This window comes from Rousettus aegyptiacus, unplaced genomic scaffold, assembly GCF_014176215.1.
Source record: "Rousettus aegyptiacus isolate mRouAeg1 unplaced genomic scaffold, mRouAeg1.p scaffold_m13_p_3, whole genome shotgun sequence".
In the NCBI taxonomy this organism is placed as follows: domain Eukaryota; kingdom Metazoa; phylum Chordata; class Mammalia; order Chiroptera; family Pteropodidae; genus Rousettus; species Rousettus aegyptiacus.
The window spans coordinates 149,284,191-149,298,801 of record NW_023416306.1 but is presented as its reverse complement, the minus strand read 5'-3'; the positions used below and the strand labels follow the sequence as shown (position 1 = coordinate 149,298,801).

The following is a 14,611-nucleotide window of genomic DNA, read 5'->3' as shown; positions in this document are numbered from 1 at the left end:
AGTCCTCAGGAGTGGAGCTTCTACGATGTCAAAACCCAGGTCTCCTATCCCTAAAGCATTCTGTGACATGGAGGGCACCAGCACCCCCTTAGGGAACAGTGTTTCTCAACATGTGGGCCACCCTTACCATGTGCAACAGAACTGTGGGGGCAGCTGGTTAAACAGCTTCCACCTCTGGAAGGGAACAAATGAAACCTGTATCCTTGGTTTCCTTTCTTCAGGGGGGAGAAACGAAGGGCTGTAGATTGCTCCATACTACTAAAAAATTTTTAAAGAATGCAGATTGCTGGGCTGTGCCCTAGACCGAATGAATGGTTCTCTGTGGGCATGGGGTGTGGGAATCTAATTTCAAAAGCACAGGAAAGCTGGAAAAGCATCACCCCAGAGGATGCTGGTTTTCTAAGTCTGAGGAAGGAACCAAACCTCACCACCTTCTTTGTATCCCAGAGTCACAGGAGGCCAAACACTAACCAAACTCCCCTTCCCAGCTCTCCTTTGGTTTGGATTCTGCCTTCCCATCAGGTTTAGTGTAAGTTTCAGCTCTTCTGGAAGCCTTCCTGGGTGTCAGGGTTAATTCTCTTCCTTTTAACTGCACTCAGTACCTGAACCACTCAAAGGGAACAAAGATGTGCCCCGTCTTTTCTTTTCCTCCAAGTTGACTGTGAGACCCTCAGTTCCTGCCAGAGGGCCCAGTGTATATGTAACAGCTTCTTAACACTTAAGTGGTTAAAATAATACTAAAGACAATGGCATGAGGAAGTCAGTGTTAAAATCACACACACACATATTATAGTACAAAAAATATTCAATTTGCAATGGGAGAACCTGGGTTCAAATCCCAGCTTTATCCTTTAACTGGTTTATCGTGAGGACACCAAGATGGCATGATAAACAAGAACGTTCTTTACATTTCTGTCAATTGCCAATTGTGGTTAAGTTGTTATAGCTATTGCTACTCGTTATTTCTCTGTTCTCCAGAGGTGGTTTATATCATTTATTTCTCTTTAGAGCCAAGAAAGGGAAAGCATAGAAATAGGTACTGGAAGTATAAAAACTCAGAGAAAGAGAGCCTTAGAGACTACAGTTCCCAAGGTCTGTGGGTAGCCACTGCCTTGCTGGAACCTCATTAACTTGGGCCTCTGCGCTTCCACCAGGGCAGAGAGGAGGTGCCAGGAAACACTCAGTAACTAGAACAGTGCCTGGCACACCCCAGGAGGTCTATAAATGCTGAGTGATGAAAAGCTTGCATACACTGCCAGGGACAAGAGATCATTCATGGGGACCCTTTGCACTTGTACACCAAGAACTAAGTAAGAAGAGCTTTAGAGGAGCAAAGTGAGAAAGGCCCCAAGTGAGTATGAACTTAAGCATAGCAATAGTCTTAGCTTCTGGAAGTACTGTCAAAGCCAGTCATTAAAATCATCTTCAAAATGCTCTTCCAGTAAATGAAAAAGCAGAGTACAGTATCCAGCTGCTTCAGATTAAAGCAGGATAGTGGGGAAAAATGAGAAACAGAGTCAGGATTTCCCATCACTGCTAATAGGAGGGTGTTCAGAAGGGAGAAAATTAATAGAATCATCAAAAAGCTGGTAATTTCATTCAAAATGAATTAAACTGACCTCAATGTTTCCCTGTTTTAATGAAGACCTCGGGTTAGTCAGTTTTTGAGCTGCCTGAAAGCCACCCGGGCAGGATCAGAGGGGCTAAGTGACCATTAACCAAGGCTGAGAACCCTTCCTTCTGCCCTGTCAGAGGCCAGAGAGACAGGGCCAGACAATGGTTCTGAGGCAGGATGTGCTGCCATCCTTTAGCCTGCCAATACCAGCACAGGAAATAAAGGCTGAAAACGGGGTCAAATTCAATCTGAAGAACAGCAAACTCCCCTAGGATGGTGAAAACATTCCGTAGCTCACAGCTAGCCTAGAGTGGGCAGAAGAGAGATGGGGAAAGAAAAAAGACTGGAGAGCTTTGTATGTGCTCCTCACACAGACACCTTAAGTGGGGTCTGTTGTGATTTTAGGCACACACCAACCACTAACACCCTCAACATACCAACATCAATGGCCACCTCTGCCAGAGTGCAGAGGAGTTAAAGTGAGTACAGAGGAAGAGTGAGGAAGGATGGGAAGAAGGGGAGGTGGAGGGGAGGAAGGGGACACAGAGGGGAGGAGGGCAAAGGAGGGCAATTAGACCGAGTTAAGAAGGGAGGAAGAAACTGAAGGAAAGAAAAAAAGGGACATGGATACAACCCTCTATTCCACCCACCCGGCAAATATTGACACAAGCCGACCATGAGCACAGTGCCAGGCAGTGGAGAATGTGGAATGACAATCCCAGCACCCTGGAAACTAGAACTGATCAGACAGGCTTTGAAACCTTCCAGTCGAGTGTGATCATCTGAAGCAAAGGGATCAGGACCCGAATAAGATGCTAAGTCATTCCTCTCTGGACACGGGTTTTATGGAAGTAGCATAACTGCAGAGGCCAGAGATTATAAAATGAAATTACTCAGATTCCCAAACTTCTCTCTAGTTTCACTTTCAGTAAGCCAGTCTCTATATGGGATTCTGATTCAGTATTGTTTATCAACAGAAGTTCTCACACACATAAAAAATAAAAAGACAAGTAATAAGGAAGCAGAGTTCCTGACCTTGAGAGAGGAAACAGTCAGAGGCGGCATTAACAAATCCAGAGGGTATACGAACGTGAAGGACCCTGGAGAGCTAGTGCATCCCTTATTTCACCCTTGAACAAAGTGAAAGGCCTTCAGTTACTACTCATTAGAGGCAGAACCAGGGCCGATGCCAGGGACCTCTCAGCTCAGGGCCCTGCTCTCCGTACCACAGACCCCCAAGCTGTGTAAAGACTTCTTAAAATGCAGACTTTCGGAACTCACTGTTGCCTCAGAAAGCAGAATAAGAAATGGAAGGAGGAGATGCCCAAGATGATCCAGTCAGGGGCTCACCAGTCTGGCTCTTCTCTCTCTAGGATAGCTGGCAAGGACCACAGCCAGCCCAGGGAAGGTAAGAAATAGACTTATCAGCATCGTCCCTTAATCATTTAACATTTTCCCAGTTTTCAAATTAGGTTGGTCCATCCGTAGTATCCTACTTCTGAATCCCCTCTCTCCTCAGTGGGTTGAAAGCCTCTCTATCTCTCTGCCCCAACTTTACCAAAATTTCCTCTAAAAAGTCAGATGGGCTTGTTCGCTCCAGATGTAAATTGGTGGTTCTCAAAGTGTGGTCCCCAGATCACCAGGAGCATGTAAGAACTTAGCAGAAACACAAATCTTCAGTCCTCATGCCAGACCTGCTGAATCAGAAACTTTGGAGGTGAGGCCCAGCGATCTGGACCCTCCAGGGGATTCTAATGCATGCTCAAATCTGAGACCCAATGGAGCACATAACCTAAAGGTTCCATCTGCTGGTTCTCTCAAAAGTATGTGATATTAACTGGCACAATTAAGAGACCTCTAGAATTTCAAGCCTAGAAGCCCACGTAGCTGCCACTGAAGGAAGGAGGAGCTTCCCAACTCAGCATAACCTCCTGCTTTCAAGGTTCAAGACCTTGTATAAGAAAGTGCACAAACTGTCCTTTAAGCCTTGACCAGAGACAGATAAGCATACATGGACTTGGGACAAAGGACCTGACGATCCTGAAGGGCCTCACCTAGAAATGTGAACAAAACAGAATCCCTCTTCACCACACCTCAGAAGGGACAAAGGTGGGCCAATAGGCCTCAGCCACCCCCTGACTGGAGGGCTGACATGGGTCCAATCTGCCAATATAATAATAAGCACCTTCTGTGGGTCCTCCGGACACTTGCTGAGATAGATACATCAGAGTGAAGGTGGGTTTCCACTGGTGTGTACCAGGATGTTGGCACTGTGCTGCAGAATCTGGCACCTCAGGTACCACCAACCACAACCTAAAAAGAATGAAACCTTGCCAGCTCCCTTTCTGCTTCCCTGTTCTTTGCCCCGAACAGAAGCAGAAGTTTAGCCTGCTTCTTCAGCTTATACCAGGTACTCATTCCCAACAGGGACTCTATGGCTTCTCATAGGAAAATGAATGTCCAATTTCAAGGTCCCTAAAAATCCCTACTACCACACCCTTGTCTGACATGACCAGTTGTCTGTGGAGTAGAAAAAAAAATTTTTTTAATGATCCCTCCCTTGCTCCTCTACTTTCTTTATTCCCAGGAATGAGGCACTATCATACTCAGAGGCCCAAGCTTTGGATTACTAGATTCCATACATTTGGGCTTCAAACTCATAACTTGGCGCTCTGTTGAGACGCTTCAGTTTGATCTTGTATACAAAGGGGGCTATTAACGCGAGCCTCTGGCCCAACGATGGATGAAGGACTAACCAGCTAGTGTCACCTGAGTGCTTGAGCAATTTGGAAGAGAGATGCAGACAAAAAAATAGCAGTATAACAATTCTTCCATTCGAATAGACTTTTATTATTGACCCAGAACTTTTACATATGTTATCTCACTCGATGCTATTATTCAATCTGAATTATTACTGCAAGGCCAGAGTCTGCCATTACTGGTAACAGAATTTCTAAATGCCAACTAGAAGGACCACAAAGCATTGAAACTGCCTAACAAGGTAACGAGGATGATAATGTGAATAGGTTACTTTGTTGAAAAGCATTCTAAAGCAACCCTAGACACATCTCTGCTAGAAGTCACACAGTTCTCTACACCCCCAGACACGTCAAATCACCCCAATGTCTCCAATTCCCCAGGCCTGATCCAAGACGATAAGTCCTGGAATACATCTATAAACCCGAGGCTGCAGCTGTTCCTCCACTCTTCTCCCTTCCCAATCAATTAGGAGCCTCCCACACCCTCCAGCCCTCCAGAGGGTTCATGACTTGAGCTAAGACCAATGTGGGATCCTATGTGGTGTGTCAGGCTGGCTGAAATAAGGAGTCCCTGTCAGACACGCCTCCCACAGGCTGGCTGGGCAGAGGCAGAGGATGAGGGACCTGTCTTGAGTGGCCCCCCTCTCAGGCAGGCTGGAGGAGCAGTCTCACTTAGCCAGTCACTTCCTGTTCTTATGGGCAAATAGGAGTCCGACTGCCATTCTGTTTATCTGCAATCTTCTCCGCAACTTGTACCAAAATCAACACCCTCCTCCAGCCCTCTTTATTTCCCTGTTTAGATTCCTTCAACCCATAATCCATTAACTTATGTTTTTTTTCTTTAACCCTGTGATCCTTAGGACATTCTAGCACCAGAGTTTTTTCCTCCTCCTCCTCCTCCTTTTTCCTCCTTCCTCCCGCAAAATTTTGGCACCTGCCTCCACCAGCAGCACCTCACCCCTCTGGGTGCTTCACTCAAACTGTGCTTTTGGTGATGTTCAGCCCAAATCTCTGAACTTTCAAACAATGCTAGCTTCCAAACTTACTTCACCAAAGTAGAGGAGACCACTCATTCACCCACAAGAGCAAGAGGCAAACCAGTTTGAAGGATTGAGTATACTGGACTTCCAAAGTTTCCACAGACATGACATGGCAAGTAACAAAGGACAGAAATGTCAAGGTGTGCAGAGCAGACACTATACAATTCTCTCCCTCTCCTCCCTGCAGACTGCCCCCAACGTGCTGGCTGCACTTGCCACTGGTGAGGTGCCACATAGTATCAGTGACAACACCACAACCCTATATAGTAAATAGGCTACTGCCTCAATTTCGCACATGTGAAACGAAGGGACATCGCCTTTGAGAAACTTGCTCAAAATTACACAACATGTTAGTGGCAGAACTAGGATTCTAACTAGCCTGTCTGGCCCAAGAGACTGTATTCCTGACCTTACTATGCCACCTGTCTCCCCTACACGCTAGCTCCGACTTGCTTTCAGGTCCCAGGGCAGACTTCTTTCCCTCAGAGAAACTTTCCATGGCCATCCCAATCTGGTCAGAAGTCCCTCGTATATGCACTCCAGTATGCTGCGACGACTTCCCTGATCGAAACACGTATCACACAGAATTGTAGCTGGGACAGTCTTGATACTCAGCGGGAGCTCAACAAGTAACTGAATAAATTGGAGCACCAAACCATCAGCTCTTCCTGGTGTACGGCACTGTTCCTGGTTCCGCTGTCATCCTCTCACGGGATGACCATGAGGACCAAACTACACATGATTACTTCCATGGAGATCTAGTGCCGCGCCTGGTCTCAGAAAGCCCTCCATGGCATCACGTATCTCCTGCTGCCCTCCCTGCCTGCCTTATGCAAACGCACACGTGCCGACTGAGAGTTACTGTCATTTATAAAAATACCAAACCCAATCTGTCTCACAGCAACCCTGGCAACCTTCAGTGGTCATTAGGAACAAGTTTATTTGGTTTATGTATCATGATGTACAGAACAAAGGGTTCAAGTCCCCAAAGTGGCAATATCCAGAAGTCTTAACGAACTGTTCAGCCCCTTCTAATCAAAGACAGTCAAGATTCTTGGGACTAGAATCCTGTTCATAGGAAATGTCTCTGACATTCTCCCAAAAGAAAAGGACTGACACAAGTGGCTCCTGTTAATTCTACTCAAGAAATAGACACAAAGCCTACTCTCCTTCCTTCAGATCCTTTTGATTCTAGCAGTAAGGGGATGGGTGGTGTTTCCCAGAGGAGATGACTTTGAAATGGATCTTTAAAGATGAAAAGAAGTGTTGGAGAAAGAGGAGAAGGCAGGAATTCCAGCCACCGAAAAAACAGTGTATGAAGATGCTTGAAGGTGCTTACGTTCAGGGAAAGGGGAAAAAGGAATCCCCCTTAGCCCTGAATTTAGGGACAGAAGTTGAGGAAGCTGTGCCTGAGTAAGGGAAGCCAAACCCATCAAGCTGCCCGTCCCCAGGCCCTCTCTAACGTCAAGATATGTTTTAGAGCCAGCATGATTTTCAGATGCATTCCTCCACATGACCTTCACTCTCCACGGGTAATGAAGGCCTACTTTTCCTCCCTCTTCATCATCTAAGAGGACTCACAATGGATTCAAAGAACCTCACTCAGGCTGAATGTTAGTACACTCTATGATAAACTCTTCTGGGCAGCCTGCCCAGACCCATTTTTCTCCCTTCAGAAGAGCCCACCACCTGCATCCCCTGAGGCATGAAGACACTTTCACATGCTTCTCAACTTGCCAGAAAGCTGGGGACAGAATCTTATGGGACACCATAAATTAACATGGAGGCCCCATAGGCAGCTGCTGCTCACAGGGCTGTAGACTTGACCTGCTTGTCCTCATGTACAGGATGGGCCATGATTCTGCACAATCCTGCCAGGAATGACACCCCCCACCCCACCTTCCCTAAGAACATCTTTTTCCAGATGTGCTTTTGGGTCCACCTGGGATGATCACTGGCCTGGTTATAGCAAAGTAGAAAGGACTTTGTCCCTGCCTTCAAGGAGCTTACATGCAAACACAAAACCAAGAACATGGAACAAGAACTATGACTGAGAGACACGTATATACAGAAGACCTTAAAGATCAAAGATTGTATGAGGGGTATAAAGAAGAGATCCACACAACCTCTGAAGTCACCAACTAAATTCACAGGCCATTATTAGCAATTCTGAGCAACCACGCCTTAGTGAGGTTACACTGGCTCAAGACACCACTGTGTCCTCTGTATTCGGACCTCCAAAGTAATGAGATCAACTGGGAAGCAGAAATATCCAAGACTTCTCTCCTATTTGCCTCACGCCTCCCTGTGCCTACACCAGTGCTCAATAAATAGTGACAGGCGGCTCCTCATGCCCACTCAGTCCTTGTCTGGTGTGTGACAATCCCAGTGGCATTCTCTTGTGCCTTCTACACCATGGCCAGAATCAACAAGGTCAAACTGTCAGAACTCAAGCCAGTGACAATAAACAGACAGGTCCTGCCCTTTCCCAAGGAGACATGTGCCTACTACACGTGAAGAACTGGGCATCAGGCCCTTTGTGTTTCATAAAGTGTCACTTGTTACTCAGAATAACATAATACAGCAGAATTATTTTATAACCTTGCTTATATTTAGCCATAACTTCCTGAAACACATTTCCTGCCCTGGGTTGAAATTCCTAAAATACTTTTGGGAATTTAAAAAGGAAAAAAAAAAAAAAAGCTTTGCAAAGAAGAAATCTTAAAGAGACTCTATTTATCTTCTCTGCACTACTTTCCAGAATTCTGAATGTTGTACTTTAAAAGTTGTACTTTAAAAGAGCTGGCTATTGGCAAAGCTAACATGTCAAAGTAGTTAAACAAGGGAGAAATCACCATCTCTGGGGAAGCAAATGAATTTAGGTGGGAAAGGCTCGTACAAGAGGAAATGCTGTCAAATATAGCTAAAAGTACAGAGAGGCAAAGGACTACTGAATGGAGAAAAGAGAGTTCTTATTACTTCTAATGCTGTACTCTCCTAGATGTGATTAGGAATCTTTTGAAATGTAATCCTTCAATCACATCTCAGTGTTGGTGAAATGAAATACGTCTTTAAAAGAACAGACCCTTGGCATTCTCAAACTTGGAAGGTTTCAAAAATGACTCCAAAAGTTCCTAACATACAGCAGCTTTGAGGAACTTGGGATCTAAAATGCCAGTAAAACAGCTTACTGTGGGAATGGCTTACTGTGAGGTTACGTAGCTGACCCCTCACCACCAACAATGCAAAGGGACATTACTGATCTTTTCTACTTGTCTTCATGTGTGGGATTCCAACATGTGGCATTTGAGAATTAGAAACTTACAAATTATGAATAACTCATACAGTATGTACCTAACGCTACATAGGAAGAGAATCCAAGAGATACAGAAGAAACAAGGAGCACTTTCCAAACCTGACTGTCTGAACTAATTAGCTGTGGTGTCAGAAGTATAGGCTGTATCAAGTGGTGCTAGAATCTGATCTTCCAACCTGGGAATTACTTCTTTGTATGCCAGGCACTGTCCTAAGTGCTTTAAACATAGTCTCTTTTTCAATTCTTGTAACAATCTTATGAAGTAGGCATTATTATCATTCCTATTCCAGGGCAACATTGACAGTGAAATCAGGAAAATTATCCGAAGTAACACAGGCAGCTAAGGGTACAGGCAGCATTCAAACCCAGGCAACCTGACTCATGTCCATGCTTTTAATCATACTATACTGCTTCTCTACAAAACAAGGGGCAGAGTTAGCGCATAATGACAGCTAGATATTATACTGAGCTGTACTAGCGACCTCAGTGATTCCACGACAGCTGCATTTGGTAATTGCCATTTTAAGGCATTTATGAACTGAATCCTATTCTACCTAGTTAAGAGACAGCTATGTGAAGAAACCCTAGAAACAATCCTTTTTTAAAAATTACAATCTCACCCTTATGTTCCAGTGAATTCAGATTTCATGCTTTAGGCTGCCTCCAGGTAAATTAGGCAAACTAGGCAGGAGAAGTCAGCAGCCAGCATCCCTCTCACTCATTCATGCCACACTATAGATATAGGTCGTCTCTAAATGGGGTGCTGTCCCTCTGCGCCCCAAAGCTAAACACAAGGTGGGCCAAGGTCACTCACGATCTGGCCACAGGCCAGGCAGCCTACATCCTCTGCAGCTCATGCTCCTGAGTGATGTGAAAGAAAGGAATCTCCCAGTGGGTAAGAGGTGGTGAAAAGTTCATCTGCAAATCTACCTAGAAGTAAATAAAGACTGAGTTCTAAGCCTAGTTTTTATTAGCACCCTGTGACCCCCTTTTACAGAAAGATTTGGGCAGGTAAAAATAACCTCCTAGCTCTAAAGTTAGCCCAGGATAGTGGGGCACCTTTGCTTGGCAAATAGGATCTGTTTAATGAGGACTTTAACCCAACTAAGACCCACTTAGGTATTTAGTCTGGTGGACTTTTGGTTTCTTTTGTTCAAAAGTTACAGTGCAAGGTTTGTACCACATGTTTGCAATGTTCTAAGCATGGCGCAACAATTAGCCTGCAGAGTGTAATTTCTCAATGTCTTTTCATGATGCCAGGGTGTAACAAGCCCTATAATGATCCATCCAGCCTCCTACCACAATCCTCAAGTCTTTTTATAGTCACAGGTAATTATGCCATGGAGAGATTACATCACTTTGTCAACAGGCTTTGCAGCTGACAGGAAGATGCTCTGCGGATGCTGTGGGAACTACATCCTCATTTAGCAAACAATTTGCTGTGGTCCCTATTGTTCCTTCCCAAGAATAGAACTGCCTTGGAAAATCTTGTGCCTAAACTGGAAACCAAACAACCAAGAGCCATTGCAGATGAGAACAGAAACAACCACAGAAGGAAACATGGCAACCCAGAGATGACTAAAGCATCTTTTATCCAGGGGAGAAAACAGATGATGTCTTTTCCTTTATCAAAATAATCTGAAGGTTCATCTGTGTGCTCCAATAGGGCAACACAAGAAACAAGTCTCAGAGAAGCCTGCAACCTGACACAGGTAGTGTGGTTCTCAGTAGACCATGGGCAATGGAGTCAGACAGACTGGGCACAAATCCCAGCCAGCATCACCACCTAAGACTTCCTGTCTCTGAGCAAGTTATCTAACCTTTCTCTGCCTTAGTCTAGCATTTGTAAGCTGGTTAAGTAAACCATCTAGCTCAAACGTGTTCAGATAGCTTTAAATGGGAGAACACAGAGCCTGACAAATAAATGACACTCTATATGCTTCAGTTTCCAACCTGTCCTCTCATCTCAGTTGAGTGTATATTATCTTTGACTCCGGGTCCCTCAGAGATGGTGAAGTTAGCCAGAGCCACCTGTAAACATCTGTCTGCTATACCAAAGTTTAGGGCCAAAGCCACATCCCTCTAAGAGCCTGGTTCTCATTTTCCATCTTCGATGAACACTAAGTTCCTGGCTTTCTCACTCTGCCATGTAGAAATGCAGACGTCTGCTTTCTCCACTATTTTAAATTTGCTTTAGGTGTTTGTGTGATGTTTAACATGGCCTAAAGTGTCATGGCAACATTTTAAGGGAAAAAGTCAGAAACAAATAAAATATTGAGTTTTGTGCTAATAAAACTATCACTAAATATCCTCAGGAAAGAAGAAAAACGAAATTCAAAATCTTTTTATGAGTCAGCAACCCAGCTGGGTTTAGACATCATACAATGCCAACATGGAAGACAAAGGGGATTCCAGAAATAATCAACACTTCCTCAACTGGTCACATTTGACACCTTATCCCTGACCCAAAAGTGACTTTGCATCTTCAGTTTTGTTTTTTAAAAACAGGAGATGATGTCATCTGCATAAAGACTCCTGACCAACATGACTCAACAGTAGGTCACATACCATGTCTGTTGTTGTTACTATTTGGGAATTATACCGTAGATTTTATATGTCAAGTGCCTTCCAATCATTTTTATTAGTCTATATGACACCAATCTTACATCTTTAAGAATCTTGTTTCTGTTTTACAGAAGAGATAAAGAGGTCAAGTGATTTGCCTAAAGTCATACAGCAAGTTTCTCAAAATCACAGGTAAAGGGAAGCAGCTGTGAGACCTGGGAGAGGCTACTACATAGTTGGGATACTAATTCCTTTCTAGCCCCCCAAAAAAGGCAAGTTGGGTAATATGAGCATAGATCGTACTTTTAATTCTGGTTTGCCCCTGCATGTTGCAGCCTGGTGTGAAGAATAAGATATGCTTCCTTTTGCCACTCCTAAAAAATGAAACTTTCAATATTTTCCCCCATCTCTGCTAAATGACCAAGGGGGAAACTGGACCCAACATCTCTCTAATACCTCCTCTGTTAATAAAATAGAATCCCCAGCTATAGACAGGAGAAACCAGGATGGAAAACTCAACCCCAAACATGACATAACTTTATTCCAGAACCCTCAGTGCCTTTTCATACATGATTCTTTTCTTCTAACCTGAGCAACTATCACCAAGACTAGGGATGACAGTGGCATTTAGGAACAGTGACCTTATAGATAAATTGCCCCCCAAAAATATGCCCACTTACCTATATCTAGAGAAATTCTCAGTCATGAATGTGCATGTACACACAAACATATTCAGGGCCTACTAGATCCCACTGGATAACAAGGCTGTGTATTTTACAAGCACCTCATTTTTAAACGCCTCTGGAATGGGTTTTCTGGGGCAGCTACAGGTAAGAAATACAAGAAGAGGAAGAGCAGACCTTTCCTGAACTGAACTGTCTTTCCTTGACTTCAGAGTATCTGAGAATCTTGGTTTCCTGGCAAGCTTGCTTGGCACACTGCACATGGCAGGCACAGCTGTACAGGTGTGCTCTGGGTTTCAGGCCAAGGAGTGGGTGCCTCCTTCCCCTAGAAGCCACCCCAGAGAGAGAGAAAAACACTGGCAGCAACTTGGTACACTGGATCTAAGTAATGGTGAAACCCTTCCCCTGCCTGCACCCTGCTCTGCGCCAGCCAGTACACATGTTTTGTGGGGAGTAGAAAGTCATGGAGGGTGGGGTAGCAGGGGAGTGAGGATTCTTTGCAGATGGGGGAGAAAAAGAAAACAGCAGCCAACTTTCCCATCCTGGGCTGAGCCCACACTATAGACATATATTTTTCCACAAGGTAGAATAATAATCCCTTTATCCAGCCAGTTTGGAAACATCAGTCCCTGATAATTGGTTTCAGACTTTGGATGGAAACTTGGGAAGGTGTGGGTAGTTAGAAAATGGGAGGAGACGGGGGTGAAGCCCATAAAAAGGAAGGTGGTGATAGGGGGCATGGCTTAATGAAGTTAAGAAGTAAACACTTCAGACACAGAAGGCAGACCCTCATACTGGTAACAAGCCTGGACAGCTGCCCCGGTGGAGCCTTGGAAGAGGACGGTCGTAGCACTACACCAAGCACTAGGCCAGGTTCTGGTCCTGGCCCTAGGACCCTGGGCAAGTGTACAGCCTCTTAAGTCCATCCTAGCTCTGGCCAGTCCTTCCTTGCTTCCTGCTCTGACAGTTATTCCATTCATGCACATACTTATTGAGCATCATTTGTTCTGGGCTGGGGTAGGGTGGCAGACCTCTTCCATGAAGGGCAAAATATTTTAAAGGCTAAATATTTTAAGCTTTGGGGCCACATGATCTATGTCACAACTATTCAGCTCTGCCACTGTAGCACAAAAGCAGCCATTGATAATATATACACAAATGAACGTTGCTATGTTCCAATAAAACTTTATGGATAATGAAATGTAAGTTTCATATAATTTTTACATAATATAAAATATATTATTCTTTTGATTTTTTTTTTCAACTATTTAAAAATATAAAAACCATTCTCAGCTTGCAGGCTATAGAAAGCACAGAGCACTGAGGATATGGCCAGTGGACCACAGTTTGCCCACTTCTGCTCTAGAGACACAGTGGTAAACAAGATAGGGTCTCCATATTCTATGGTTCTGTGACTATCACTTCTAGAGGCCTCCTCTGGCTCTGGAGTGGCCCTATGAATGTTAGGCCCTGCTTCGTTTTGTTGCGCATGGTGTAGGCTGGCCTTCTTTTTCTCTGAAACCTCTTATAACCATGATGCTCACACTGTGGGGTCCCAACCATCAGTGGCCCCCTTGGTTGTGCCAGGGGCTCCTCACAGCCAAGGAAGTCTCAGGCTTATGGGAAAGGTTTGAGTTAAGTGTCAGAATGAGGTGAATGAGAGGCAGCAGAAGAGAAAATCTGTATGTAGGTTGTAAGGAAGGCTATAATGGAACAAAAACAAACAAACAAACAAACAACCCAGTGATTGTTTCTCCCAACAATTCAGAAGAAAAAAATAAGATTCAATGAGATTGCACCATTATCCGTATGTGCTGGGTAAATGGGTGGTGGGAGCTGATAGAAAGGAAATGAAAGCGATAACATTGAGCTGTAGAGACTCTTAAAACCACACTGTATTACACCAGAATCCCTCCAAGTGCCCTTCCGGAATCTAGCTGAGATTCCTTTCCTGAGACTCTGGTAGGAGTATCATTACTGGTGAGCTTAATCATAACCGGTACTTGCAGATACAGAGGAAGGTTCTGTAGCATAACCCAGAGGCCTATGGTACACATCTAAATATGTCTTTCTGAAAAGAACACTAGGTCTAGAGGACCACATGAAAAGAACCTAGAAGAGTCTTCAGAGCGCTACTGAAGGCAATAAGGACCATACGAACTCAAAAGGGCTCAATGCTGCATACGAGCTCCTGCCAGGGCTCCTCCAGCTGACAACCTTCAAGCAGAAAGTCCTTAGAATCATGAAAGTATAGACTGAGGGAGCTAGATGTAGCCTTAAAGGTTATCCAGATTAACCCCTTCATTAGACAGATGCAAAAACTGAGCCAAAGAATGGTTAAGTGGCTTGTCCAAGATTACAAAGTTTGTAGTGTGAGCACCTAGGTCCTGCTTCACTAGATTACAATACCTGAACTCTGTACTCATTCTGAGAAAAAGTGCAAGACAAGAACCAAAAAAGAACTAACAATAAGTGCTATTGTCTCATCTCGGTCAATATTCACACCCACCCTATGAGGTAGGTACTATTATTTTCCCATCCTGCAGCTGAGGAAACTGAGGCTTACATCTTACAAAAGTAAAGAGACTTACTCAGGGTCACAGAGACAAAAAGTAGTAAGACTGGGCTCTGAA

The 14,611-nt window shown here is 44.4% G+C and overlaps 1 protein-coding gene across 7 annotated transcripts in view; it reads right to left on the bottom strand.

Moving 5' to 3' along the window:
• The window catches only part of SUSD6 (sushi domain containing 6), a 90,799-nt gene that overhangs the window by 35,043 nt on the left and 41,145 nt on the right, over positions 1 to 14,611 (bottom strand). The gene's annotated exons all lie outside the window — the stretch shown is intronic.